Source organism: Dama dama, chromosome 5 (genome assembly GCF_033118175.1).
Source record: "Dama dama isolate Ldn47 chromosome 5, ASM3311817v1, whole genome shotgun sequence".
NCBI lineage: Eukaryota > Metazoa > Chordata > Mammalia > Artiodactyla > Cervidae > Dama > Dama dama.
The window spans coordinates 86,313,784-86,340,466 of NC_083685.1; the positions used below are offsets into that span (position 1 = coordinate 86,313,784).

A 26,683-nucleotide genomic window follows, 5' to 3' on the forward strand; every position below is an offset into this window, starting at 1 on the left:
CTCCAACTCAGGAAGATGCCGCTGGCTCCCGGTTCCTACTGACCACTGCCCGTGCTTCCAAGGGCTCCCAGGCTGGGTGTGCCCCAAGGGACAATGGGGTGACCAGGCAGGGCTGAGTCAGAGCTGGCTGGGCCCAGGTCCTGGTGGCTGAGTCGGGGGCAGAGACCTTTAGGTGACTATTTATAGACGCTGATGGTCAAAGGGGAGGGCGCTATCATAGTGGGAGAAGGGCGGTAGAGCTGGGGTGGGGAGGGGTTGACGATTTATTTAGGGAGCTGATGGCTGACTCAGAATGGATGCTTCCAGGTGGTCCCTCCGTGAATTCTCTCCCTCCCATCCCCATTATTCAGCACTGGCATGTGGCCTTGTCCCCACCTCAGCTGTCGGCACATCACTGCTTGGCTCAGCGGTGGTCCCCATCGCTTCTTTCCCATTGCCTGTGTTTCCAGTTTCTGTTCTCAATGCTGCAGGCTACATACCCTAAACTCTGCTCACATAGACAATTCAATCTTTCCTGAATACTCTCTTTCCCCACTGACTACTTATTCAACTTTGCTCATACTGTTCATTCTTAGAATTGGTTCAAAGTCTACTCATCTTCTAGCATCTCATTCAGGGCAACTTCCCCCCACCCCCAAGGCTTTCTTGGGGTCTCCCTTCTCCCATACTGCCCCTCACTGGACTCATGTCCTCCCTCCGTGGAACACCTTGGCACTTTTTCCTCCCCCAGGACGTGCCTCAGATTGGCCTTATAATATACTGATCTATATGTTTCCCTTCCACTGAACCCGTCTCTTCATCTCATCAAGCATTTATGAAACATCTCGTGTCTGCTGCAGAGTTGCTTAGAGGAGCATCGTTATACAAACATCAGTAATATAGGGCCCGGCCCTTGTGGAGCTTGCAGCTCTAATGGGGGAATAAGCATCCTAAGAAATTCCTTATGGGGTGACAGGCACCATGGAGAGGACTTCCCGAGTTTAGAGGAGATGATGTTTTACTCTGTTTGAGAAGGGAAATGTGGACACTGAAGCATCCCAGAGGTCAAAGCCATCTTTCAGACAGGAACTGTGTCTTTCTTGTCTATTCCTTGCAGCATCTGGGACACAGAAGATGCTCAGGACATGTGTGTTGTCTTGGGAAGAGGCAGGTCTAGGCTCTGGTTTCTCCAGGCTCCTTTGAGCCCTTACCTCCACTACCTACTATAGTTATCCAATATCAGAAGTGTTTGCATGTCTGTCTCCACACACAGAGGCTGTGAACCCCTGGGAGGCAGTGGGTGAACCTAATTTATTACTGCATTGTCTTCAGAGCCTGCACAGAGGAAGGGTTTAATGGAGTCTCTCTGGATGATGTCATGGATAGCATTGATTGTCCCCAACTAATCCTACCTTGGAAAGAATGTGACAGGCTCAGGTAGAACATTCTTTCCTCATGTCTCTAATTTTACAATGTGTGAATGAATGAATCCCCTACCCCACAGACAGCCTGAAGCATGCAGAGCCACCCTGAAAATGACAAGGTGCAAGTTCCCACGGTGGCTTTCTTGTCACCCAGCTGGGTTCACCTGGCTGGTGGATGACAGAGCTTCCCGCTGCACCGGGCCAGCTGCCTTGTTAATTGCAGCCCTCTCAGATCATTGGAACGCTTCCCAGGTGGCATTAGTGGTAAAGAACCTACCTGCCAATGCAGGAGATATAAGCAACGCAGGTTCAATCCCTAGGTCAGGAAGATCCCCTTGAGGAGGGCATGGCAACATACTCCAGTATTCCTGCCTGGAGAATCCTGTGGACAGAGGAGCCTGATGGGCTACAGTCCATGGGGTCGCAAAGAGTCGAACACAACTGACTTAGCATACATGCACACAGATCATTAGAGCCCTCTGTGCATCAGGGAATGGTGTGACTGAAGGGTGACAGCTGGCATTAGCCTTTATTCTGTACTTGTGTGTGTGCTCAGTCACGTCCTTGGTCCACATAATCCATTTTCTAGATTTCAAGTAAGCATTGATCTGGGGGGTCTAAAAAAGATGGGTGTAGCTCTGGCAGGAACTAGTATGCCCTGTTTTAAGTACTGAATTTAGTTTTCCAACAAAAGGGCTCTGTGGCCAACGAAGCTTAAGAAAAATCTGAGTGAAACAAAACTGTCTACTTGTCTTTCCCGCGCGACTTATCAGTACCTTTACCGTGGCTGACATGTCCCGTGAATCTCCAGTAGGATGGGTAGTAAGTGATGTTCCTTCTCAGCCAAGAACCATGTGATACCCCAGAGCAAACTTTTGGGAATTATCCATCCCAGGCATAGCATGTGATACAGCCTGTTAGAACAGTGTCCTGGCCTTTTTATACATGTGTATATCAAACATAGTCATGTCAGATGAGGCATTTTAAAGTTGAACAATTTCCCAGAACTCTTGGATTTTATAGAAAAAAAAATCATGAAGAGGATTTCCTGTTTAAAATCATGGAAAGGCCAAAATCTTGTAATAACCACTCTTAAGAGCAGGTCACCAGGCTAATTACCCTGCTTTCAAATACAGTTTGATGTTAGTTCAGTTCAGTCCAGTCGCTCAGTCATGTCCGACTCTTTGCGACCCCATGAATCACAGCACACTAGGCCTCCCTGTTCATCACCAAGTCCTGGAGTTTACTCAAGCTCATGCCCATCGAGTCGGTGATGCCATCCAGCCATCTCATCCTCTGTCATCCCCTTCTCCTCCTGCCCCCAATCCCTCCCAGCATCAGGGTCTTTTCCAATGAGTCAACTCTTTGCATGAGGTGGCCAAAGTACTGGAGTTTCAGCTTCAGCATCAGTCCTTCCAATGAACACCCAGGACCGATTTCCATTAGGATGGACTGGTTGGATCTCCTTGCAGTCCAAGGGACTCTCGAGAGTCTTCTCCAACACCACAGTTCAAAAGCATCAATTTTTCAGCACTCAGCTTTCCTCACAGTCCAACTCTCACATCCACACATGACCAATGGAAAAACCATAGCCTTGACCAGACAGACCTTTGTTGGCAAAGTAATGTCTCTGCTTTTTAATACGCTGTCTAGGTTGGTCATAACTTTCCTTCCAAGGAGTAAGCGTCTTCTAATTTCATGGCTGCAGTCACCATCTGCAGTGATTTTGGAGCCCAAAAAATAAAGTCTGACACTGTTTCCACTGTCTCCCCATCTATTTCCCATGAGGTGATAGGACAAGACACCATGATCTTAGTTTTCTGAATGTTAAGCTTTAAGCCAACTTTTTCACTCTCCTCTTTCACTTTCATCAAGAGGCTTTTTAGTTCCTCTTCACTTTTCTGCCATAAGGGTAGTGTCATCTGCATATCTGAGGTTATTGATATTTCTCCCAGCAATCTTGATTCCAGCTTGTGCTTCTTCCAGCCCAGCGTTTCTCATGATGTACTCTGCATAGAAGTTAAATAAGCAGGGTGACAACATACAGCCTTAATGTACTCCTTTTCCTCTTTGGAACCAGTCTGTTGTTCCATGTCCAGTTCTAACTGTTGCTTCCTGACCTGCATATAGGTTTCTCAAGAGGCAGGTCAGGTGGTCTGGTATTCCCATCTCTTTCAGAATTTTCCACAGTTTATTGTGATCCACACAGTCGAAGGCTTTGGCATAGTCAATAAAGCAGAAATAGATGTTTTTCTGGAACTCTCTTGCTTTTTCGATGATCCAGCAGATATTGGCAATTTGATCTCTGGTTCCTCTGCCTTTTCTAAAACCAGCTTGAACATCTGGAAGTTCACAGTTCACGTATTGCTGAAGCCTGACTTGGAGAATTTTGAGCATTACTTTACTAGCGTGTGAGATGAGTGCAATTGTGCGGTAGTTTGAGCATTCTTTCATGATATTGCCTTTCTTAGGGATTGGAATGAAAACTGACCTTTTCCAGTCCTGTGATCACTGCTGAGTTTTTCACATTTGCTGGCATATTGAGTGCAGCACTTTCACAGCATCATCTTTCAGGATTTGAAATAGCTCAACTGGAATTCCATCACCTCCACTAGCTTAGTTCGTAGTGATGCTTTCTAAGGCCCACTTGACTTCACATTCCAGGATGTCTGGCTCTAGGTGAGTGATCACACCATTGTGATTATCTGGGTTGTGAAGATCTTTTTTGTACAGTTCTTCTGTGTATTCTTGCCACCTCTTCTTAATATCTTCTGCTTCTGTTAGGTCCATACCATTTCTGTCCTTTATCGAGCCCATCTTTGCCTGAAATTTTCCCTTGATATCTCTAATTTTCTTGAAGAGATCTCTAGTCTTTCCCATTCTGTTGTTAAGGAAGTTGAAAAAAGAAGAAAAATAAAGGGGCAGTGGATTTAAGCAGGATGAGGTCAGAGGATTATTGGTCCAAGAATGATGAACTGGCTCCCTGGGGGCCTCATGGTGCTCGTGAGGAAATGGGCCCAGAGACGGCAGAGAACCTGCCCAGAGTCAAACAGGAGTGCAAGGCAGGGGCAGGTCCCGGACTCTTTCTCCTGGACTTTGGCCTGGGAGTCAGGCGGAGCTGGGCCCAGCTGCTGGCTCTGCCGTCCACAGAATGGAATAGTAGACGCTGCCAGTCCCTTCCTCTGTAAACGGGTGATGCCAGTCCCCACCTCATAGGGCTACTGTCAGGCTTTGGTGGGATAAAGTCTATCACATGCTTAGCCTAGCGCTTGACGGTGTAATCTGTGTTTAATAAATGTAAGCTATTAAAAGCCAGGTTCATAAATATCGCATCCTCATAGTTCACAGGCCCTTGGACTCTGGGGGAGGGATTACACATCACTCAGCAGATTGATTTTTTTTTTTTTTTTTGGTGATTCCTCTCCTTTTGGTTCACTCAGTTCACTTTGTCGGGGAGCCCAGGAGATTGCAATTTAAGGAACCACCTGTGAACATTAAAAAAGAACTAACTCGCCCCCCACAAACCATGTCAGAATTTCTGGGCTGCTGCCAGGGCATCTGACCTTGTTTGAAAGCTCCCTAGGAAGTTCCACTGTGCAGCCAGAACTGAGATACTCCCAGACCACCCTCTCTACTGACCTAACCTCCCGCTCCCCAACCCAGCTTTCAGCGAAACAAGATAGAAGCTGACTCTGACTCTTGCTTTTTGCAGGGCACCAAGAAATGCTCGGTCCAGAGTGCTGGAAGCAATACTTCTAATTACTTGTTCAGCTAGCACCCAGTTTGAGTGCTGAAATGACCCCGCTCAAGTGAGGTTGTTGGGCAGGGACTGTTACCCCTGCCCCCATTTTACTGATGAGAAAACTGAGGCTCTGAGAGGTGAAGTGACCCACCTGGGGTCCTGAGATGCATAAATAGGGCCTTCCTCTCCTAGGGCATTGAATACCTGTGCTTTGCAAGGGAAAGCAGTTGGCGTACAGCAGGTGGCCAGCAGTAGTTTGAGAGAAGCTGTGTGTCTCCTTGCCTTCCTCCACTTCCCCTGCTGGTACTGGACTCGATGGCAGGGGTTACTGGAAACTCACGAGTGGGGCTTCTTAATAGGTATGCGGAGGCGGGCATAGCGGAATTGCTCCATCCAACTGTGTCACCCCCACCCCTGCACAAACTCACACAGATCAGATGTGTTAATTAATTCTTCACAACCATGATCTGAGCCTCTTACCACCTATTTCCTTCTTTCCTACTTTCTTTCCTTCCTTCTCTCTTTCCTTTTGTCCTCTCCTTCTCCAGCATTTACTGAAAGTGTGCAAAGCGTGAGGCACCCTGCGAGCCTCAGAGTGTGATGCTCATCACCCGCGTCATAGGATCTCTTCACCGCTGTCGGTGTGCCCTCCATGCCAAGAGCCTGCCCTCATTTAATTCTTAAGCCACCCCCATGAGATAGGATCGAATTATAATCCCTTTTTGTAGATAAAGAAATCTGAGGTTCAGAGAGGTTGAGTGACTTCCTTGTGGTCACACAGCAAGAATAAGACAGCTGGAATTTGGATTTGCAAGGAGGGTGGGCATTCTTTGCCCAAAGCTCGGAAGGCTTAGTGCAAGACACACATGAAGCCCATAGATCCTCAACTCTGCACTCTGCATACCCCATCCTTCATCCCTTGTCATGATCCCTTGAATAGCACAGGTTCCCACATTTGGTTTTGAGTCCAGCTGTCCCTCCCTGTGGAGGGACACCAGGTGACATCCGACTCCTCCTTGGAGCTGTTGGCATCGTCTAGCTGGAGAAACAGCAGGGGAAGTGGAGGTGTCTGACCGATCCCCAAGAAGGGGAAGGAATATGTCCAGGCTGAGAAGGGTCCCTGCACCCCATCTCTCATTTCTTGATTCTACCTAGTTATTTGTGGAGCAGAACTGATTGCTATGTGACTGGTTTGGGAATGGAGTGAGGTTAATGGCCTGGAGAGAGAAAGGGCTCACATCCTCAACCAAACTGAAACCCCTGGCTAGGGAGCCATGTTGGCTGGAGCCATCATTTCAGTTGGCTCAGAACAAATGCGAGACTGTTCTAGTTGTCGGGCGGAGCACCAGCGGTCATCTCATTGTTTTGTTTTTGTTTTGTTTTGTTTTGCTTTTCAGAGTTTAGAATCAAGTGAAGCAGAGATAAGCAGACATGAGGGTTGGAGACAGAATCGGGAGGACAGGGAGACGGGAGATGAGGCAATGAAGAGACCTAGATCCTGTGATAGTCAGGCCTCATTTCTAGTTGGAGAAGCCCTGATTTTCTTTTGGATGTATTTCTACTGACACCAAATGTGTGGGGCTTTGCCTTGCACCAGCCAGTGCTTCAGTTCTTGGGACCCCAATGGGGTGTCCTTCAGTTCCATTCAATTCAGTTCTGACTCTAACTACTGGACCTAGCGCAGGCCTCCAGCTTAAGGGCTCCATCCCACGAGACTGTCCCCAGTGTTAGATGCCACCCCAAGTCCTGGCTTCCTGTGGGACCAATGGGCTTTGAATTAAGGTGCCCATCATTTTGTTTGGAGGCTTCCCAAGTGGCTCAAGGGGTAACGAATCTGTCTGCCAACGCAGGAGACTCAGGTTCAATCCCTTGGTCAGGAAGATTCCCTGCAGAAGGAAATGGCCACCCAGTCCGGTATTCTTGCCTGGGAAATCCCACGGACAGAGGAGCCTGGCCGGCTACAGTCTGTGGTGTCACTCTTTGTGACACGCCTTAGTGACTGAGCGCACACACACATCGTTTTTGTTCAGGTTTGATAATGTGCTGTAACAGTTCATAGGACTCAGGAGAACTTTCCATACTATTAACAATTTATTATAAAGGATAGGAACTCATACAACCGAATGGAGGAGCTGCATAGAGCAAGGACTGTGGGGAGGGGAGGAGGGACACGGAGCTTCTGTCCCTCATGGGTGACCCCCTGTTCTCCTGAGTGTGATCACTAACTTGGAAGGCTCCCATCTCTGGCTGCTGAGGGGTTCATTTCCCAGGATATGGGGTGCCCAGGCCCAGCTGCAGCCTCCTAGTGTTGGGTATTCATCTGTGGGGGTAGCCGACAGCTCAAAATGGATGATCCCTGTGTTCCCAGGCTTAGACTTTGACCGCAAATGGACTTCACTGCCTGTCTGATCGGTGCTTTGTGGAACACCTTCCTCGCGATGGTTTGGGGCCAGGGCTCTCCCTGTATACAGCGGCTCTACCTGCGCCCCAGGCCCCCGGTCCTCCCCCGGGTCCTCCCCGTCTTGCCGTGAGACAGCGGAGGAGATACACCAGCTCTCGGGTGTGCCGGGTCAGAGCTGACCCACTTCTCTGCCTTCACACTCCACTGAGCAGAAAACTGCCTCCCAGGGCCCCGTTCTAGCACACAGTGGGGGTGGGGTGGGGTGGTGGTGCTGAGACACGTTATCCAGCTGTGAACCCAGGAGGGGGAACTGTCTCGGGGTGGGGGGGCGGTACCAATGCCTCTGTCACATGCCCCCTGATCTCTGCCATCAAAGGTCCACATGTCTGGGTTCCCACCTGGCTCCTCAGCACCCAGTTACCCCCACCCACATCCAGGTGCCTGTGACTGAGCGAAGGAATCAGGCATAAGAATGTGATTCCACGGCAGGCTATGTGTGGGGCTGTGAGCCGGTCCCACAATCTTGCCGTGCCTCAGTTTCCCCCTTGGTGAGATGGGGATGACTGTCCCTACAGATCACGGTGACTCACTCATTCAGTCATGTGGAGGAGGGGCGGAGGTGTCTGCAGCAGCGGCAGTGGCCCACTGGAGCAGCCCTGCCCTGTATTTTGAGCATCACTTCTGGCTGGTCGTCTGGGCTCCTGGAGGTCCCATGAGCCTCCCGATGTCCTGTCATACATTCCTTTACTGATGAAACCATCTGGGGAGAGTTCTGTCGAGTCGGTGTTACCCCAAGGACTACATTCAGACCTTCATTTGTGGGATTTCCCTGGAGGTCCAGTGGTTAAGACTCTACCTTCCAATGCAGAGAACTTGGGTTCCATCCCTGGTCAGTGATCTAGGATCCCACACGTTGAGGGATGCAGCTAAAAAAAAAAAGACCTTCTGTTGTTTTCCTGATCAAGGACAAGGTCATGACATCTCATCATCCCCATCCTACTGTAATTCAAATAACAATGATATAAAGCAAAACCACACATACACATGGAGCCCCAGCTGTGTACTAGGACTGGTGCTGGGCTTCTGGGCTGTGCTAATGGCAAGGCCTGGCCAGCCGGTAGACAGACTGTGGCCGATACGGGAGACAGATTGGGGGCCAGACACATGGAGTGGTGTGTCACGTGTGCAGTGGTGAGGGGCACTCTAAGCACAAGTGTGCAAATCTGCTCTAGGATTCAGGGAAGGCTTTGCAAGGGAAATGGCTCTAATTATAAAGGAAGGTGTTTTCCAGACCTGGGAAGGAAGGCCATTGTCAGCAGAGGAGATGACACATGTAGTCACCCTGTCCCTGAAAGATCTGGGGGGTAATTTGAATTTAAATTGTCACTTGGAGAGGACTGCAAACTGAGTCTGGACAGGCCAACCATAGATGGATCAACGGGATCACTGACCATGACGTTAAGAGGTTTGAGCTTTATTGAGCAGGCATGGAGAATCCATTGAAAGAATAGAAATAGAGACATGGTATCACCAGCTTTCTCTAGCATCGCTAGGGGATATGCATCAGAGGGGTCAACAGACCTCTTGTGAGACTCTCAGAGTAATCTGGATTTAAAAAGTGCTATTGTACAGATCAATGATGCCTAGGTGCATGAAGCAGCTTTTAAACTGCTTAGAAAGTGTATTAAATATTACAGTCTCAGCAGGTGATAACACCCATTGAGCTTCTTCAAGGTTTCAGGCATTGTATGAAGCACTTTCCATGTATTATTGTGTTTACTTAAGCTCTGTGCCTCAATTTCCTTACCTGTGAAATGGTGAGAAAAATAACAGCAACTTCACCAAGTTGTTGTGATAACAACTGACTTAGATAGAATAAAGAGCTTCTCTGTAGAGCTTTGAATGATTCCTGGCCCAAGGAAACTATAATAAAAGCCAGGTAACAGCAATCCTAGGAGGTAAGATTCCATGGTTGAATTTCATAGGTAGGAAAGAGGAGGTGTGCGAGACTATTCCAGTTATACAGGGTGGTTCCAGGGTTCAGAGCTAGACTCTCATGGCTGTTGGCTCCAGGCTCTCAGCCAATACATAACCTCTGTGTTCATGTTGCTGTCGTGATGACTCAAAGATCTGAGTGAGAAGCAGGTGATGACTAAGGTGACGCCTAGGGACATCTCCCTTGAACAAAGGGTGCTTGCAAGAAGCTGACTGCCATTCCCATGAGTCAGCTCCCTCCCACTTCTGAAAAGTCTAAGGGGTTCCATTGGGTTTCTGGGTCATGGCACCAGTTTGGTTTGAGCTCAGAAGCTCCATCTAGGTGGCACAGCCACTGAGGCAGTCTAGAACCGACCCACATGGCTGTGAACCTTCTTTCCAGTTTTAGGGTCAGCAGCAGTTATCTTACAGGCAGGATTGTCTGCTCAGAGCTTCCCATCCCCCTTGGAGAGGGCCACATTTCGGGGGATTCTAGATTCTTCTTATCGGCTGGCTGAGGCTCACCTCTGCCAGCTTGGAGCAGTGGTATCACTGGCTGCCCAGAGAACTGTTGACTGGGGGCAGTGAAGTCAGGCCCCATGAATTTTTGATGGACTCCCCTCCTGAAGACATCAGCGTGCCCTTGAAGGTGGATAATTGAAATTCAGATTTGGATATTCTATTACTTGGCGATATTCTTTATGAGGCAGCTTTGTGTTTTGCAGTGACTCGGTTGCAGCTTTAGTGACTCCATTATGGAGAAATATATTGATTTGTCAGGGTGGTGTCAGGGGCGCCGCTCTGATGAAAATTGATTTATCTCTCCCCGAGCAGCTTGTGTTTTTAATTCGTCTTTGCCTCCAACAAGACGTGGGGTGGGTATGTGTGTGTGAGGAGGGCGCCTCCACTCTCAGGACTCTCTTCACCCCCAGACACTGAAAATAAGGCTCAGGGTGCAGACCTGGCTCCGGTTTGATGTTCTGTGCCGAGGTTGATGAAATAGCTCCCCATTTGCCTCTGCTGGTGTTGATCACATTTGTGTTCAGTCTGTCCCTTCCCTGACACAGACACCCATAGCTGGGTGTGACGGATGGGGACCGTAACTCCCTCAGCCCTGGGAGGATGGCTCTCTGTCTCTCTCTTTGCCAAGAAGCAAGTCAATACTGAAGTGGCAAGTGGAACTAGAGAGGTTTCCATTTGCTTTCCGATGAACTGTGGGCAATGACTTTTAATTGTGAGACTTCTCAAGTGTTCAATGGCTAGTCCCTTCATTCATCCCAGCCAGTGCGATGGCATCTGGGTGCCTGGTCTAGGCTCTCTCCTCTGTCACCTTCTAGCTGAGTGTGGTGGGCAGTGATTTCGTCTCTCTGAGTCAGCCTCCTTGATCACAATGGGAAGATAATGATGCTAAATGGATAGGATTGGTGAAAGGAGGGAAGGAAATGATGCATGTAAGTTCTTAGCACATGGCCTGGCCCCACACAATAAAAACAAGGGTTGAAAGTCTGTAAGTAAAATAAACAAAATAAAACAGGATCATTATGTGTTGGGCTCCTGTTCTATGATTATGTTGGCTTTGGTGAGACAGATGGTTCCTGCATCCAAAGAGCTCAGTCTAGGGATAGAAACGTGCTAGGTCAAGGTGAACAGCGTGAAAGTATAGAGGGAGCATCCAATTTAGAGTGGCAGGGGGAAGGTTCAGAGAGGACTTCCAGAATGAAGTGATATCTCAGCTCATTTCAAAGTAGGAGCAAAAGTTGGTTAAGGAAAGAAAAGGAGTAAAGTTGAAGTCAGAGGCAATGGTATGTGAAGATCCTTATTATTTAGACAAGTCATTTGATCTTGGAATATTTCAGTTGGCTTGGAACAAAGAGGGTGCATGAGTTTGGGCATAGGAGGTGATTCCAGAACGATGATTGCAGTCCTCATTTTGAAGGGTCTTGAGCTAAATAGAGAAGCTTAAACATATTTGTCAATGTCATGAAGACTCAGAGGTGCCATTACAGGGGTTTAATCAGGGGAAAGCGTGATACTTTGGAAAATGTCTCTGACAGCAGGGTGGATGATGGATTGGAGGGACACTTAAGCTTGATGGAACCTGTAACAGGAACACCCACTTGAAGATTGTTGTTGTTTTTTTTTTTTTTTTAATATAATCCAGGTATGTAGAGAAGAAAGACTAAATTAAGGGTGTGATGATTGGAATAAGTTAGAGAAAACAGATAGGAGAGAAAGGATGGGAGGGCATGTTGGCTGGGATGGAGGCTGAAAAGACAGAGGAGGTCAGGTCACTCTCCAGTGGCTGGAAGGACAGTGGGAGTATTAGTTTCCAAGGGGGTGCCCTAACAAAGTCCGCTGTACTGGGTGGTTTAAGGCAACAGAAATTTATTGTCTAGGTTCTAGAGGCTAGAAGTCCAAAGTGTGGATAGAGTCATACTTCCTCTGTAATCTGTAGGGAAGAACCCTTCCTTGCTTCTCCTAGCTTCTGGGGTTTACCGGAATTCCTTGGCATTCCTTGGCTCACAGGTGCATACCTCCACATGGCCGTCTCCTCCCTGTGTATTTATCCTATACTTTTAGGGACACCAGTCATGTTGGGTTAGGATCCCATCCGATTCCAGCATGACGTTGTCTTAACTAACACATCTGCAATGACCCTATTTCCAAATAGAGTCACAGTGGAGGTATTGGGGTTCAGAACTTCCAGACTACTGACTGGAATACATACACAATTCTTAACAGTTCAACCTCCAACCCCCCAAATTAATATCCTTCCCTCATGAAAATATATTCATCCTACCCTAACACCCCCAAAGTCTTAACTCCAGCATTAATTCTATCTCATCTAAGAGAAACGTGTGTGCATGAGTGCATGCATGAACACACACACACACACACACACACACACACACACACACACACACACACACACGATATGGTGTCAGATTCCCACTGTGCTGGAAAATAAGCTGAAGGAGCAGGTGGCAGGTGGGAGAGGTAGGAAGACTGAAGAGATTTCAGCTTTGGTTGTCAAGTTATTATCTCTCATGAGGCACCAAGTGGAAGTTGGGTACTGCATATTCTTATAGATACTATAGTTGGATATCATGCAGTCTTTTAAAAATATTTTATTTATTTATTCATTTTGGCTTGCCTAGAAAATTCCATGGACAGAGAAGCCTGGTGCAAGAAGCCTGGTGGACAGAGAAGTCCATGGGGTTGAAAAGAGTCAGACACAACACACACACACACACACACACACACACACACACATACACACACACACACACATGTCTTAGTTGCAGCATGTGGGGACCTAGTTCCCTGACCCGGGACTGAACCCAGGCTCTCTGCCTGGGAGTGCAGAGTCTTAGCCTTCGTCTTCTCTGGAGCACCAGGAAAGCCCGGATACCATGTATTCTTGTAGGTAGTTGGGTACCTGTAAGAAATGAGTGTGCCTCTTGTTCTGAGGTGAATTTGGAGAAGAAAGACAGACGGAATGATGATGGATCATGGCAGTGAAGACATGGAGCATCAGTTGCCCCATTCACTGGATATTATTTCTTGGTGCTCACCTTACATCAAGTATCCTGGGGGACTTCAAGATACACCTGCCACAAATCTCATCCTCGAAGAGCTTACAGTCATAATGGGATTTGTGGCTGGACCAGAACTTACAGTCCACAAACAGCTGCAAGGCAAGATAGTAATAAAAAGTATTGACCACCAGGAGACGTGATAAATTGCTGTGGGAATTCATAGAGAGTAGATGTGATGTCTTCCAGATGTGTGTGTGTGTGTGTGTGTGTATGTGTATGTGTAGGAAGAGGGGAATTCAAAGAGGAATTGATTCTAGAGCTGGGCTTGGAAGTATGGGTCATATTTAGGCAAGTGGTGATGAGATCAGGGTGGTTGATTTTGCAGGCACATAGGAGAAATGAGAAGGAGGTCATCTAAACACTATCCTGGGAACGTAAGGCATTTAAATTAAGTACAAAAGTCAAACTGCATATATTTTGGTATAAAAAAGCAGGGGAACAAAGCAGCATTTTCATTTATCTTACTTGATATAATAGCATTATGTAGAAGAGGATCCTGTTATTTCCACTTTCAGATGAGGAAATAGAGGCTTAGGAGAATTGAATAGTGTGTCAAATTCACAGAGTTAGTAAAAGGTAGAGCTGGAACTCAAACTGATGTTCCTTTGACTCCAAAGCCATGGTCCTTCTGCTGTGTCTGCTTTATTATTCCTCTCCCTTTATACAACATCCTGATTCATACTTGCTTCGTTAGTAAAACCAGCCCGAAAGGAAATCTATTGGGTTGACTATGGGGGCCAAGATGAGGAAAGTGGACAGGGACAGTTTATAGGGAGACCTTTTTTCTGATTCCAAGGGAAACGTCTTTCCTGCTGTGGATCCTCTCCTCCGGTGTGAAGGCTGAGGAATGGGCAAGAATAATTTTCTGCCTAAGACAGTCCCACAGAAGATCATCTGGCTATCTACACAGTGGATGTGGCCAGGGCAGCATGGATACCTGTCCATGTTCAAGGTCACCTTGGGCTGCTGCATAACTTTGGGCTTGGACAGTACAACCTTAAAGCACCCATTCCCTGGACTGAAGCCAGTCTCAATATCTCGCAAGGGACCTGCAGAGAAGACTTAGGATTCAGAGAAGTAAGGACATACTTCACTTGCATTTAGAGGAGGAGGTGGCTCGGCCTCCAGGTCAGATGGTCTTGCTCTATTTCCTGACCCTGACCGGCAGCCTTTCCAGGACTGAGGACCTGGCCAGAAACCCGTGAGCAATCATCACACACCCGTCTCATGTCCGGGACCCTGGCCAGAGGCACATCCTGCTGAGAGTGGCCAGGAGCCCGGTCTGTATGTCTAAAGGGCAGCAGTGCTTTATGATTGAGTTGCCTCAACCGTGATGGGATCTTCTGGAAGAAGCCTAGACACAGGAAACTGTAGGAAACCGCTCCTTGTCTGCTGAAGATGTCTCCATACCAAATAATAATAATGATTTTTTTAAAGGAAAAAAGTATCCTGTTAACCATGTTCCTTTGTGAGTTCTTACTATGTACCTGACACTATTCTGAACGTCTTGAATTCATGAACTCATCTAATCCCTCCCTACACTATTGTGCCTGGTGTCGTGTCTGACTCTGCAACCCCATGGGCTGTAGCCTTCTGGGCTCCTCTGCCATGGGATTTCCCAGGCAAGAATACTGGAGTGGGTTGCCGTTTCCTACTCTACAGGATCTCCTGTCCCAGGGATTGAATCCTAGTTTCCTGCATGGGCAGGCAGATTCATTATTGCTGCACCACTTGGAAAGCCCATTGCTACTCTATTATGGATGCTCTTAGTATACCCATTTTGTAGATAATAATTGAGGCTTAAGAGAGATTAAATAAACTGCCTAAGATTCCACAGTCTGTTAGTGATAAGGGGGAGATTTGAACCCAGGACTTCCTGATCTTGGAGCATATACCCTTAACCACTATTCTGTGCTTCTTCACCTTGACACCCAGCGTGACTCAGGGGAGCCCCAACCTGCAGCCAGAGGGAGAGTCCCGAAGCCTCATGGAGGCTCTCTCAGATCCTGACTAAGACATCACATTAGCGGGTGTCATTCAAGGGCATTGTGGAGCTCTTGTTCATTCCAAGGCCAGGGCAGAGCAATGTCCTTGAAGCTGATAGAAGGCATGCCCCTTGTTGTTTATCTAACTGCCTCCCCACCCTGGAATCTGCTCCTCCTCCTAAGTTCTCCATCGTGGTTAGTGATGACGTTATCCAATCCATCTGATCTCCAAAACCAGAAGCCTCAGAGTTATTAGGACTTCTCCCTCCTCTGGAGGGCCCCACCCCCATCCAATCCATCACCAGTCCTGCAAATTCTTTCTGGCACACGTTGTCTGGAGCCCAGCCTTTCTTGTCTCCACCCCCACAGCTATTCTCTGTACATCTTCTGTCGAGATGCTTGCAGTCACTCCTCTTCAGCTCACGTTCCTTGACTAAGATTCTTCCCAAACGGGACCTGAACTCCTTACATCTCCCCGTCTGCCGTGGCACTCCACTAGCCCCAAGTTTCAGGTATGCTCGTTCCCCAGAAATGATGTGCGTGCCCACGACTCTCAGTCTTCCATGATCTGCTCTGTTTCACATGTCTCGCTTCTGTTGTAGCGCTGGGAGGACTCCTACTCACCTGTCAGGGTCCCAACCGTGTGACACTTCCTCAGGGAGGCCCTCTGGGTTCCTCTGCTCCAGGGGCGTGTTCTCTTCTCCCTCCTCGGTGCTCTGGCTTCCCTTACTTATATGCTTGACTGACACAGACTGGATACTTCTAGAATATGTCTGCTAACATCTCTCTCTTCCTTCAGATACAGGATCTTATTTATCTTTCTCTCCTCTGCCTCTAGTATAGTGCTTAGACCATAATATGACAGGTAAAGGGCTGTTGAATAAATGGATAAAAAAATCCCAAACTGACATATTGATGGTTCCCATTACATACAGTTCACACACACACTTGCAAAAGGTATTGGAATAGCAGCTCTTGAGATTAGCTTAGTAAATAAGGAAACCTGGTTTCTGCCCATATGTCTGCAGCCCTCACCAAATCAGCCCATGGAAAATACTGCCCTGTCAGGACTTCCCTGGCAGTCCAGCGGTTAAGACTCTCCACTTCTAATGCAGGGAGTGTGGATTTGATCCCTGGTTAGGGAACTAAGATCCCACATGCTGTGCAGTGCAGCCAAAGAAAATACTTCCCTGTCGCTGAGACCCACTGGCAGTCACTGTGAGCTTGTGGATGGCATCTTTTAAGTCCCACCTCGAAGGAGAAAGCAGGTGGTGGAGGGAGAGGGAGAGGGGGCAGCAGCTATTTCAGAGCCTTCATGAAAGCTGCTTGGTAAGAAAGAAAATCAAATGCCACCACCAGCATCACAGCCACCCCCTGACTGTAGCGTACGATTTCTTTAACACCTTAGCAGACAAGCACCCCCATGGGCGGAATCATCCACCTCACAGGCCCGCACCGGGTTGTCAGTTGCTGATGGAAGGCCTTTGCTCAATGCAGGCTGCTCTAAAGAGGATGGAGACTCCTCAGGGTGGAGAGTGCAGGCCCCATTTTGTGTCCCTATATGCTTCCAGAGCTATGTCAGGGACTCTGTTGCTTTCCTTGATCATCATAGCCACCTGGACCGGGAGATGTCCTTGTTCGCTTTACACAGATCGTGAAACAGAGGCTCAGAGAGGGAAAGGCATTTGTCTGACACCACACAGCCTGGGAGAATAAGGATTCAAAGCCAGGTTAAGGTGACCACAGAGGATGAGATGGTTGGATGGCATCACCGACCCAATGGACATGAGTTTGAGCAAGCTCTGGGAGTTGGTGATGGACAGGGAAGCCTGGCGTGCTGCAGTCCATGGGGTCGCAGAGTCGGACACAATTGAGTGACTGAACTGAATTGAAAGTTGGTCCCTTTACCACCTCATCTGCTAGATCAGGAGGGAGGCAGGGAGAGGCTCAGAGACCTCCGAGTCAAACAGCTTTCTCTGTGACTTTGCCGAGTCATCTGTACCCTCAGCCCTCTGCTGCACCAACAGCAGACCTCAGGTGCTGACCTCAGGGTGTCCATGTCTGCCTCACACAATTTCCTGCCTTCCTGGGGTTTGTGTCTCTAGCATTGGTCTTCAGAATCCATATGGAATGAACTCCATCAGCCTTCTTCTAGTTGTCTCCTGCAAAATTGTCCTGTGTGCCTGGAACATATTTTCATGTATATACCTAAATGCGCCACTTGAGCTATATTAATATACATATAAATCCCTGAATAAAGAGAGTTTTGGTTCAAGGGAACATCAGAAATGTGGTATGTACAGATGTCACATTTTGCAGGGATCACTGTCCAGATGAGAGAAACCAAGATCTAGCAGGTAGGGCAGGTCTGAGAACAAAGCAGTAGAAAGAATGTTTGAAGGAGGCAGAAATGTTCAGCCTGGAGAGACTTGCCAATATTAATATTAGAGCAGCTCCAAGCGAGACAGCATAAAAGTTAAGGAGGGAAAGATTTCTAACCAATGGAGTAATCAATGAAAAACAGTTTGAGCTATCAATGAATGACCTTCGTACATACATATGTATTAGGAATTTATAGGTCTCTAGACTCGGCACTGGAGCGTTATATGAAATGGCTTTTTTTGGAGGGGGGAGTGGGGATGGCAGAAAGCTTCCAGCCACAAGAAGAGTCCAAGCAGGAGTTGGATGGTTACCCATCATGAGCTATATTAATTCCAGTGCTAAATGGGTGATTGGCAAAGATGAGTTCTAGTGTATCGCAATTCAGTAGAGCAGTGGTCTTCAACCATTTTGGTACCAGGAATTCATTTTTTGGAAGAAACTTTTCACCAACTGTGGCAGAGAGGATGGTTTCAGGGTGATTCAAGCCCATTCCATTTATTGTGCACTTTCTTATTATTATATCAGCTCCACCTCAGATCTTTAGATCCTAGAGGTTGGGGGAATCCCTACAGTAAAGAGAGATGCAGTCATCTCTGTGCCATCCAGCGTGCCTGAGGCAGGACACTGTATGCTATAATCACTGATTCACTGACCAGTGCAGTGCATGACTGCTGTCCACGAGCCACATACCCAGGGTGTGAAATGGGGTGACCCTGGTGACTCAGACGATAAAGAATCTGCCTGCAATGCAGAAGACCTGGGTTTGATCCCTGGTTTGGGAAGACCCCCTGGAGAAAGGGAATGGCCACCCACTCCAGTATTCTTTCCTGAAGAATCCCATGAACAAAGGAGCCTGGCGGGCTACAGTCCATAGGGTAGCAAAGAGTTGGACATGGCTGAGTGACTAACACTTTCACGTTTCACTTTCAAGCTAGCACCCAGAGAGAACTAAAGGAGAAAAGAGCTGAAATGAGAGCAGAATGGATTTGGCTTGAATGAATATGCTGACCCGCAAGGGGACTGATCGCTGACATGAGCATGTGAGGGGAAGCAGTCTCTCTGTCTTAAGTGATTCCTTGAAATCTTTTAGGCGCCCATTTCTACAAGGCTTTAACCATAGGGTGTGCACTTTGCTCATGAGACATGTGAACGTGTGAGCTCAGTTGTGTCTGACTCTTTGTGACCCTGTGGACTGCAGCCCATCAGGCTCTTTTGTCCATAGAATTCTTCAGGCAAGAATACTGGAATCGGTTGCCCTTTTCCCCTCCAGGGGATCTTCCTGGCCCAGGGATCGAACCTAGGTCTCCTGCATTTCTTGCATTGGCAGGCGGAATCTTTACTGCTAGGCCATCTGCGAAGCCCGCTCATGAGACATAGCCCTGGGCTATAAAATCAAAATTGGACGGAAATACTCAAAATGTTCTGATAGCTGTTGGGCTTTCTTGTCATTCTCCCTAACCTCTGTCCTGCGCCTTTGGCTCATATCTCTCAGACATTCCCTGTGGTTTTCTCATGAGCTCTGAGATGAGGGGGATGGTGTTGGCTGGGCCTGAACCATCACTCTTTGAATAACAGACTGAATCTGTCACCCACCTCTCAGGACGCTTGATCTCCTGTTTTTTGTTTGTTTGGCTTTTGTTTTCTTTTTTTAACTCCACTAACCCTCACTGTCCTCAGCCCAGAAACATTGTTCTGGGGAAAAGAACATTGCTTATGGGTCAGGCACTGGGCTAGTTGTAGTCTTCACCTGACACCAGATTCACTTTTAGCTTCCCCCCCTCCCCAAAGTCTTTTCTGCAGATGAGTATCTAAGAGCTTAGGAGAGTGGTCTAAAACAGGGATACCCAACCTCCGGGCCCTGGACTTAGTACCTCCTGTCAGACCAGCAGCCACGTTAGATTAGAAATAATATGTATAATAAACAAATTGCACTTGAATCATCCCGAAATCCCATCCCCGGTCTGTGGAAAAACTGTCTTCCATGAAACTGGACCCTGATTCCCAAACGGTTGGGGACCACAGGCCTGAAACACACAGCAAGCAAGTGGTAATGTCAGTTTCAGTCGTGTGTGTGTGTGTGTCCTGACTCCATATACCATGCTCTTTCTCCTCCTGGGGAAGAAGGGATCACCCTGGCAGCAGTCCCTCCCCCTGCCCGTCCAGCCCCGCCAGGGCATCCTTGCTTGCATCGAGAGCAGACAGAACGCACACTCCTCTGAACTGGTGGATGCCCAGGGAGCCTCCTTTCGCTGGGAGGCAAGAGTGGTTCTGAGCCCTTGAAAGCGCTGTTCCAAATCCTGGCACCAGGTTTGTTTCATTCAAGTTGGTGCTCACGAGAAGGAGCAGATGGCTTGGACAAGGGCATTGCCAATTTCTTCTTGATCTGTGAGCATCTGCCCAAGGGAACAGTGCATTCTGAGGAGCCCCAGGAGACCAGCGTCACAGCCGAACAGGAAATCCCCCTTTCTGTCTTTCGTGTCTCCTTAGAGGTCCTCGCTCCTTGCCTGGAGGAAGCACCCAGCTCATAGATGACTAATGCCGGGCTGCAGCCTTGGTTTCCTCTTCTTTAAAATGATGGGTAGCAATGTCTTCCGGGCAGGTGGTGAGGATCAAATCAGCAAGCTTAGGCTCCTCTTACGGGATCGATAGTAAATTTTTGGTGATGTTGTTCTCTGTTGATCCCACCACTCTCTTTTCCCTCGCCCCCCTCTCTGGGCCATGGCTGGAAGCAGAGAGTGTATCTCCTTGGCGGGGGGAGCAGATTGTTCAGTCTAACCAAGGGGTCACCTGCCACTGTGAGCTTAGGGCCTGTGCTTCAGAGCCCAGGTGTAGATTCTCCTGCGGGTCTGGGTGCCACTGATTGCCAGAAACCCGTCTGTGCTTATTTTAGCTCTGTCCTCTCACTCACCAGTCCCTTGACCCTGCATCTGATTTGGGAAGTAGGAACAGGACAGAGAGCAAGTTCAAGTTTAGAGAGCATGATTGCACTGCTGTTAACACCGTGGACAAACATTACTAGGTCTCGCTTGTCCTGTCGAATGTCTCCTGTTCTCTTAGCAATATTGGAGCTGGGGAAAATTTTCCCCAACAGCCCCACAGACCAGAGCTTACGATGTCTTATAGAGTGAGGACATTCATTATAAGAAGCTTCAGGGAGCTTCGCTGCCCAGCCTGTAACAAGGTCTTATCTGGTAAATGCCCAGAGGAGCAGGGCAGGGTTAGTTTCACATGTGGACTTCGCTGCAGAGCCCAGGGATTAATATATAATGCATTCGGCACTGGTGAAGCATCAGATCTGTGGCTGGTTTGAGCGGAGAATGACACTGGCCAGGGGTGAATTCCTCTGTTTATTCCCCTCCCTTGACTGCCTTGTGAGCATGTATATGTGTGTGGGCTGAAAGATCACTTTCTGTTCAGGGGTATCTTGCCTCAGAAAACTTACAGGCAAGTTTGGAGGGGGTGGACACTTAAGAAGGACCATCATTTTAATTTATTTTTGGCTAATGAATTTATTGTGGATGGTATTTTTGTTAATGGATTTATTGCATCAGGCTCAGTGTTTGTGTGTGTTTTAACTTATTTAATTTGCACTCTGACCTTGTGAAGTTAAACTTATTATCACTGATTACCGTTGGAAAAGACTGAGGCTCAGGGATTATACATAAGTTGCTCAGTTTCACAAATTTAGAGTATGGAATTGCTAGTATTCAAATTCTGGTCCTTTCCATCCTGAATATATTTATTCTTCCCACCCAAACAAGTGTCTGTCTTGAAATACAACTTCATAACAATAATGGGTATTTTGAGAAATTATATTTAGTTACTAATATCTTTAAAAAGTCATTTATTTTCCAAGTTCCCAGGAGCAATTTTTCCATATGGATATGCATTTTAATATAGTTATAATGATTACTTAGGAATACTTTTGTGTTCTATTCTCTTGTCTTAATGTTGTATGGTATGCTTTTCCTGACACTGCTAAATAACCTTTAAAATTATTATTTATAAAAAGGCAAAATAATCCATGGGGTTAATTTCCCATAATTTACCCAACATTTTCCTGTTATGAGCCACTTTTTCTTTTCTCACATTTTGCTAGTATGAGTAATGCTGCAGTGAAGATGTTCATGCATAGACCTCCTCACAAGGCAATATTTTACCGAGGAATAAACAGGGGATTGGACTCAGGCAGATAGAGTTTGAATGCAGTTTCTTCCTCATAATAATGCTGCAGCTTTAGATAAGTCATTAGCCCTTTACTAGCTTCCTCTTCTATAAGATGGGAGTAAGGGTATGTGTCAAAAGATTGATGTGCAGAAATAGTAGCACAGTGACTATAAGCATGCCTAGCCCATGACAGATAAGGTAATTGGTTTTAGCCCCACTTTTCTCCTTGGAAAACCCCATGGGTAGAATGTCAGAGTACATATGCTTTTGTGAGTTTTGGTACCTTCTGGAAAATTCCTTTTCAACAGGGTTAGAACAACTTATGCCACCGCTAGCATGTAGGAAAGTACTGCTTCACAAGCGGTTGGTTTTACTATTTTTGGCACCCAGTTTTGTTTTGTTGATGCTTATGGTTCTGAAAGGGTAACAAGTAGGACTGAAAATCAGCTCTGAACCAAGCCATGGAAACAACATAAATTTCCATTGATGAATGAATGGATAAAGCAGATGTGGTACATATATACAGTGGAATACTATTCAGTCATAAAAAAGAATGAAAAGTGCCATTTGCCGCAACATGGATAGAACTAGAGATTGTCAAACTAAGTGGAGTAAGTCAGAAAGAGAGAGGCAAGTTTTGCGGAGTGGCAGTATCATAGCAAGTGGGGTTTATCTGAGGCAGGATCATTGCTAATTGAAAACTTTTCCAACAGAAAGAGAAAGACAAATACCATATGATATCACTGATATGTGGAATCCAAATATGACACCAATGAACTTATCTATGAAATGGAAACCAGCTCACAGACTTAGCAGACTGGTGGTTGCCCAGGGGATGGTGACTCGGGGAGAGATACAGGCAGAGTTTGGGGTTAACAGATGCAAGCTAGTCTATCAACACGGTAAACTAGGTAAACACCAATTCCTCTCAAACCAGAGCTCTGTGACAACTGAGAGGGGTGGGATGTTCAAGAGGGAGGGAACGTAGGTATACCTATGGCTGATTCATGTTGGTGTTTTGCAGAAACTGACTCAATACTGTGAGGCCGTTATCCTTCAATTAAAAATGAATTAAAAAAAAACAAGTTTCTACGGTATAGCATAGGGGGCTATATTCAATATCCTTTGATAAATCATAACAGAAAAGAATATAAAAAAGAATGTGTGTACATGTATAACTGAATCACTCTACTGTACCGTAGAATTTAACTCATTGTAACTTAACGATTGGCTGAGTCCCTTCACTGTTCACCGGGAACTCTCACAGAGAAACTCTCACAGCCAATATTAATTGGCTATACTCTAATACAAAACAAAAATTTTAAAAAATTAAAATTAAACCCAGCTCTGTGCCCTTTACTTGTGGAGATGCTGGACTCTGCAATCACAGAAATAAGCCCCAAAGCTTTTGAAGGTCAAAGACTAATTAGTGACCAGCAAGGCTTATATGTAAGTCCTCCATGACTAATCAAATCCCCTTGAACCAAGTGACTGATGGGAAACAATATATTCTTGACAGGAAACATTATCTGACCTGAGCAAGGGTGCCTGGTAGACATTGCAAAATATTCTTAACTGATGATTTTTTTTTTTTTTTAAAGGCGTGCTTGTCCTCAGATAAGGAAGCTTAACAAGATCCTCTCCCAAATTGGATTTGACATGTGCCTGGCCCTCGGACAGCTGAGCCCTCCCTCCCCAGATAGTTCTCTGCGGCCACAGCCCAGGGCACAGGGCTTTGCCCACCCTGCTGTGGCCACAGCTGCTAATCCCAGGCTAATGAGGGATCCCCAGGCAGAGAGGGTGGTGAGGCTGGGCGAGCAGGCAGGCATGAGGGTAGTGGGCAAGCAGAGCCGAGAAAGCCACAGGCCAGGAGGAGCCGTGGTTTTCCGGGGTAACCGGAGGATGCAGCTTTCCTTGAGTGGTTCCTGGCCTTGAATTGGGCCAGTGCTCTGGGGCCTCTCATAATTGGGGGCAGTGTCTCACACAGAATGCTGGAGAGAGAGAGACAAAGAAAGGCTGCTGAGGCTGACTTGATGCCATGCTCATTTGTTCAGGCTATAAACCCACACTGAAAAATAAGCACTGCTGTGGAGGACTGTCTCCTTAGGACGTCTCTCCAAGGTTGTGGGGATTTTCATTCATTTTAGTTTAATTTTACTCAGAAAAAGATTGGGGGTAAAAGGTACATTGTTGGTGATTTACCTTGAAGGTTATATTTATCTCAGAATAGCTTTGAAGACCTCAAACCAAAATGTTAATTAAAAAAAAAAAAAAAAACTATCCCACCCATTTTGTACACACACCATGTAAACTGACACATCCTCTTAGTCATAAATCTACACAGTGTCAGAATGGTTAGATGGATAGAAATTTTGCTTTTTTTTTTTTTTTGGTGTTAGCATGCCTGGATTCATGTCTAATTCATGACAGCTCTGTGATCTAGGGCATGTCACTTAATGCATCAGAGTTTTCATTTTTCAACTTAAAAAATGAGAGTAAAGTAGATGAATGTCTAAAGTTCCCAAGAGGAAGGCTTAGTGGCCCATGCACATCTGAAAAGATGTAGATTTATACAGTGATGAGTTTCTGTTTAAAACCTGTTAAATGACAAATGTGCTGTGTGTTTGTGTGTGTGAGTTTGTGTAACATTACCAAGTGTTGGGAAGGATGTTTGTATAAACTCATTCACTGTTGATGAAAGTGTAAATTGGCAAAATTACTTATTTTGTTATGTTAGTGAATAGTTATGATCAAGAAAGTTATGTTCAAATAGTTATGGTCAAAATAGTTGTGATCAAGAAAGGTGATTCTCATATCCTAAGAACCAGAGTTTTTAGGCTTAGCTCTGTCTTGGAACATATGTGTTCATAGGAGATATGCATGGGAATTCATATGATGGCAGTGCTCATACATATGTGAATGCATGAACAGCCTAATGGCGACTGACAATAGGATGCAAAAATAGTTTTGGTATATTCACCACAATGGTATATGACCCAGTGGAGAAACTGAATGAACTGGAGCAAGCTTTGAGGAGCGCCCATTGATCAAATCTGAGACAACATGAGCACAAAAATGGGCTTCCTAGGTGGCACAGTGATAAAGAATCTGTCTGCCAATGCAGGGAACATTGGAGATTCAGATTCCATTCCTGGGTCAGGAAGATTCCCCTGGAGGAGGAAATGGCAACCCCCTCCAGTATTATTGCTTAGAAAATCCATGGACAAAGGAGCCTGGTGAGGTACAGTCCATGGGGTCACAAAGAGTCAGACGCTTGAAGCGATTGAGCAGTCATGCACATAAGCAAGCACGCATGAGCACCAAAATAATTACAAAGGGTAATGAGTGACGAGCCCTGCGAAAGTAGGGAATCATGAATCCACATTCGTAATAGATAGATAATAAGTAGATAAGTAGATCCAATACATTGATGAACATATATACGCACACACGTGAATCCAGGTGAAAGGAAGCTCTAGTTTCTACTACAGTGCTAAGGGCTGAAGCTAGCGCTTGGAGTCATTATTTTGCAATCACCGTGGTAAACATGGGTCGTAGAAGAATCACCAGCAGATACTAAATCCAGGAGGAGGTTTTGCTGAGAGCAAGATATTGACATGATTTTTAAGTGTTTTTCCTACATACTGATAACTAGTTAAAAGGAGAAAAACTGATAAGTGTATTCTGAAAAAAATTGGCAGCACCTTGACTGAATGATCAAATTTAACATCACTACTAAGGAAGAGACGGACACTGTGTTTCTCCAGAGGTGCTGTCCTAAGAGTGTATGGCCTTAATCTAATCACCAGGAAATCTCACACATCCCCAAATAGGTAGATTTCTATGCAGAAATACAAAGAAAGCTTGTGAAAACATTCCAGATTAGCTAAGGCTAAAAAACCTTGACAGCAAGATAAAATCTTGTACTGGAGGAGACAGAGATGCTATTAAGGACCTTTTTGGTAAACTGACACATTTGGAATATGACTGGTATATTAGTTAAAAGTAGAACATAAATATAAATGTGTGAGTTTGCTAATTGCAGTGGTTATAGAAGAAACCATTCCTACTCCTGGAAATACACATGTAAGTACTTAAAGGTAAAGGTCTAAGATGTTTGTAAATTACTCTCAGATGTTTCAGAAAATAATTATACACACACACATGCCAAGCAAATGGAGAGAAATATTAAGTGAATCTGTATAAAAGATATTATACTGGTGCTCTTTGTACTATTTTATTTGTATAACTCTTTGTTAGTGTTTATTAATTAATATCCAAATAAATATGTGAGAGATGCAGCTAAGCCAATGTTTAGAGGACCAAATGGTAGCTTTGAATGTTTGTCTTATGAAGAAAGGAATAACAATTAATGATCTGAATTCCCATCATAGGAGGTCAGAAAGACAAACAAATTAAAGTGGGTGGAAGTAGTAGCACAGATGAGAGCAGAAATCAAAGAAATAACAAAAAATCAAGAAATAAAATTGGCAAAGTCAAAAATTTTTAAAGATTAATAAATTTTATAAATTCTTAACAAGACTAGGAAATGCAAAAGGAACACAGAAAGGAAACAAAAATTATCAATGATTTCATTTAACAGGAATTGAATCACTGCCACTATAGGTCCTACAGACCTTAAAAGGGTAGAAAGGAAATATTATGAAGACCATTATGCCAACAAATTCTACAAGTCAGACAAAATGGGCAAATGCCGTGAAAAACTCAACTGACCAACTGACCAACAAAACAAATCTGACACAAGATGATAAGAGAATTCTGAATGGCTCTGTACCTATAAAATCTGCTAACAAACTCTGGAATGCCATGGTTTCACAGGTGAATTCTATCAGTCATTTGAGAGAAATACACAGACTCAGAAAAAGGAGGAAGAAAAAACGTGCATTAACCATTTTATGAGTTAAAACCTTCTATCAAATCAAGACAAGGACAATATTAGAAAGCATTCTAACGCAGATGCAAAAATCTTTAACAAAATATTGACACATCTTCAGAAATATATAAAAAGT

General features: G+C 45.9%; 1 protein-coding gene and 1 pseudogene across 1 annotated transcript in view; both read left to right on the forward strand.

Moving 5' to 3' along the window:
- Positions 1 to 26,683, forward strand: part of ASIC2 (acid sensing ion channel subunit 2) — a 1,201,082-nt gene that overhangs the window by 30,564 nt on the left and 1,143,835 nt on the right. The gene's annotated exons all lie outside the window — the stretch shown is intronic.
- LOC133058013 (U4 spliceosomal RNA) lies at positions 22,287 to 22,368 on the forward strand (annotated as a pseudogene).